The 4,323-nt window shown below is 38.1% G+C and overlaps 1 pseudogene; it reads right to left on the minus strand.

The window, feature by feature from the left end:
* Nucleotides 1-3,220: 3,220 nt before the first annotated feature.
* LOC102247469 lies at nt 3,221-3,831 on the minus strand (annotated as a pseudogene).
* Between the last annotated feature and the right edge of the window lie 492 nt (nt 3,832-4,323).

Genomic DNA, 4,323 nt, shown 5'->3' on the forward strand with positions numbered 1-4,323 from the left:
CTCAACCTACCTAATGCTATGACCCTTTAATACAGTTCCTCATGTTGTGGTGACCCCCAATTTCATTGTTACAAATTAAACATAATTAAAGCACAGTGATTAATCACAAAAAACAATATGTAATTATATATGTGTTTTCCGATGGTCTTAGGCGACCCCTGTGAAAGGGTCGTTCGACCCCCAAAGGGGTCGCAACCCACAGGTTGAGAACCGCTGTAATATGGGAATACATAATCCTCCTAACGAAGGAACTTTCTCTCTTGTGCTCTTGGCTCACTCTTGGCTTCCTTGCAATTCACCAGTGTTTCCTTCATAGCCATGTGGCCTGCAGACCCCACATGCAATGAACTAATGGACTGGAGTGGGAAATACAAACAAAGCTAGTCTGATGCCGGACTGGACTGAGCTCCAACAAGGAAAGGAAATTCTGGACATTGACTCTGATTTTAGCCCTATTGAATCTCCTGCTACACTTCTATGGTGGGACTGGGGGAAAGGGGACCTTGGAAACCCAGGGGTGTGATTCTACAGAAATAAAGCTTTCAACAATATTTCATTCTCCCATGCAAGTTTCAGAAAATTCCTCTTCTCTGGATGTCACAGAAGCCCCTCCCACAAGCAACACAGGGAGGAGACACCCCCCTCCCCCCCCCCCCCCCTCCCATGCAAGTTTCAGAAAATTCCTCTTCTCGGTGTGTCACAGAAGCCCCTCCCACACGCAACACAGGGAGGAGACACCCCCCCCCCCCCCCCCCCCCCCCCCCACACACACACATACTCGCACTGGTAACAAGAGTAGCAAAGTTTTCTAACCTTTTGAGTCAGAACTTCCATGGAATCAACTGGTTAAATTTTTAGAAAAGTAAACAGCTGAAATACTTCATATCTGTCCTCTGCTCTTTGTGTATGTGGAAAGTGTGAATTCTTTAACTAACCAGCAATACTCTTGAAATTGGACTATACTTCTACAAACTCAACTATTTTGTTTTTTTTCAAATTCCTTTTCTGTTCAGCAAGTGTAAAAGTGTCTCGATTTGACTCTACACTATCTCTGCAAATGACCCTGAAAATACTTGTGTGTCAGTATCACTTAGCATTTTCAACCACAGCCTCAATGACATGCTGGGTGTTGATGGGTTTTTAATACTAATGATATCATCTTTTCCATCCTGCAGGGAATCAAAATCGTATATCTAACTCCTTACTATGGCAGATTTCTCCCTTAACTAAAACAAGCAACATATTCGTGTCCCAATAGACTCTTTTTAGAGATACAGTATTTTTGTGAGAATATATAAGAATTGAAAACCCTGCACCTTGAACTTAGCCTAATTGGTGTCTTTCTTTAAATGCACTTCTTGCGGCAAAAACAAAATGTGACAATAACACCTCAATGTTGTATAAAAGTATGCTAATTTTAATACTCTATGCACTGCTTGCTTTATTTCTCACAGAACTCCTGTGTTGTTTTTAAATTGAAACCCAAGTAACTTAAATTTACTATATCCACAATTACCCTATCTCCCCAATTTTCTGCTAGGCATGAGCCAATATTTTTAAAGAAATGAAAGCATCCATGCTATATATTTTCCTACACGCCTTCCAGGAATAATGTAACTATAGAGTCTTGAGAGGGATAATAGAGATTGTCTTTTGAGAAATTCAAGCAGCATTTTCCACATCAGATTGACATCCACACCATATAAGAACCCAGCCTGTTTGATCAGAAAGAGGTGGAACCCAAACCTCACTAGGCATCCCACTCTGTTGCTGAGCAGTTTCAATGAATATAAAGTATCTCTTTGCATCAAATGTTTCTTGTGCCTTTGGTCACTGGTTCTTATCTCTTGGAAGTAAACAGAAAAGTATAATCTCTTTTCTGAACCACAGACACTGAAATACTTTAAAGTTTTATAGGTTTCTCCCTCCAGGCTTAAGATCTCTTGTTTATTATTTAACAGATCCTCAGTGGTCAAAGTCTCTAGAACATAGTAGTCCATCAACAAATACTTGTTGGATGAACGACAGCTTCTTCAGATCACATAGAGTGAAAATAAAATCCTATTCCTATGCTTATTATGTTTCTATTTTGTAAATGTGAGTTTGGGTCCTCTGTAAATCCTTGGATTTTTCTGTGTTCTTTACTCCAGTCATTCTCAATTTATTCTAAAATAGGATTCAGTATTTCAGAGCATCATCATAATTTCTGAGCTGTGAAATTCAATAAGCATACTTTTTATGCTTCATCAATATCTTGATAAAAATTGTAAAAGGACCAATGGGAGAACAATGAGAAAAAGGACATCCACCCATTACTCTCTTACTAACGAGTATTTGGCATAGTGGTCAGAATCCATCTACTCGTCAATGTTTTATTTTTTTTCCTTCCAATAGTGTGACTGTACATATTATATTACAATACATTTAAATGTTTCTAACACTCAGAAATATAAACAAAATAAATAAGTAAAATCCGTTCAGCAAGGCTTGCTATTATGGCTTGAATTAATGATGGTTCCTAGTACCCCCTAATAATCCTTTATAATTACTCTAATACCTAGTGTTAATAGTCCATTTCTAAAATTTTTCTGGATATGCTCATTATGCTTAGCTTATAATTCTCAGAATTCATATTTTTGAAAACTGCCATCTGTAGCCCATATTCATTGTTTGATTCTATTCCCATTCTCCATCATTTCTCTAATGTTTCCAACAACTGTTCCATGATGCGAGAGAAAGATACAAATATATATATATTCATTTCTTACACTATGCTATTAGTAAATTTATGTAAGCTTGATATATGTGAAAAAATTAAACTTTATAGTTAGGTAGCCTTTTCATATATACTCTTAACTGTCTCACTCATTTTTCTCATTAAAGCAAGATGTTCTATGGTTCTCAATTTTTCAGACTATTTTCTTTAATGCAGGAAAATAAAGCTTATTTCTATAATTTTGTTTTCTGTAAACAGTCTCAATTGTGAGTCTCTATTTTTATGACTAAAAAAAATTTAAGAACATTCTGTTTCTGCTGGTGTGTCTAGGTCTAAACTCATTGTCAATATCCTTAGAGGTTTAAGGCAGTGTTCTTTATTTGCTTGTATGTTTCTTACTCCTTCTTTTAAAATATGAACTGATAGAATAGTAATCTATATGGTTATGGTAATATTTTTGGCTGCTGGTTTTTCCTTTAAATATTTCTTAGATCTTTTTTTTGGGGGGGGTGTTGACAAAAGATGTTTATTTAGGCTGAATCCCCTGATACATTCATACATGTAAAAATATATAATCTAAAGTCAGGGAAAAAATAATCAGGTTGGTGTCACCTCCCCTCCTCCCCTTTGGCACAGCCTTTCCAGCTGCTCCCTTCAAAATCCTGGAGTGTGCAGGGCAGGGGTCACTTCTAAGGCAGCTTCTACCCGAGCTGCCAAATCTGCCTCTTTCTGAGCCACCAAGAATATGGCTCGCTCCTTCTGGAAAGCTGCCAGCTCTTCCAAACTGAGGTCCTTCACCACACAAATGCCCAGGGAACGAGCAGAGCCAATGATGGAGCGGGCAACAAAGGACAGGGCATGTCCCGCCGGGCGAAGGCATCGTCCTGAGCTTTAACACAAGCAATCTCATACTGGTGCTTCAAGGTCACCAGGCCTGCCACCTCCTTCCCTGTCTGCCGGGCCCGGGCCCCTTTTTCAGCACCAGCAGCCGCCTTCAGGAAGGAGGTAACAGTGGGTTTTCCTATCTTGATTTCAAACGTCCTGTCAGGTTTCGCAAAGATCTTGGTCCCTGCCTGGATTTGTGGGTTACTGTGTATCCATGTACTCCCTAACATCCAACTCCTTTGAATAGAATTGTTTCTTAAAAACAACAGCTTTATTACAATTATAAGTCCTATTCCATTGAATTCCTGATATGACCAAGAGCCTATATCTACCTACTTTTATTAAAATAGCAGAACCTAATCAAATGTGCATTCTTTTGGTTAACAGTTACTGAAGCTCTATATATCAAAATCTTTACATCTCTACCTGTACTTTTTTTACATCCTCTCTACAATGATTATTTATGATATACAGGCTTCTTTTACAAAATCCAGTGTGTAGTTTGTTTGAGAATTCCCTCCTCTGATATTTCAGTTTAAATTATTTTGATCAGACAGGAATGTTTTGCTAACTACATGTTCTTGGTACTGTAAGAACCAATGATATCAAAATCTTTACATCTCTACCTGTACTTCCTTTACATCCTCTCTACAATGATTATTCATGATATACAGGCTTCTTTTACAAAATCCAGCGTGTAGTTTGTTTGAGAATTCCCTCCT

The sequence above is a fragment of the Myotis brandtii genome, unplaced genomic scaffold (genome assembly GCF_000412655.1).
Source record: "Myotis brandtii unplaced genomic scaffold, ASM41265v1 scaffold405, whole genome shotgun sequence".
Taxonomy (NCBI): domain Eukaryota; kingdom Metazoa; phylum Chordata; class Mammalia; order Chiroptera; family Vespertilionidae; genus Myotis; species Myotis brandtii.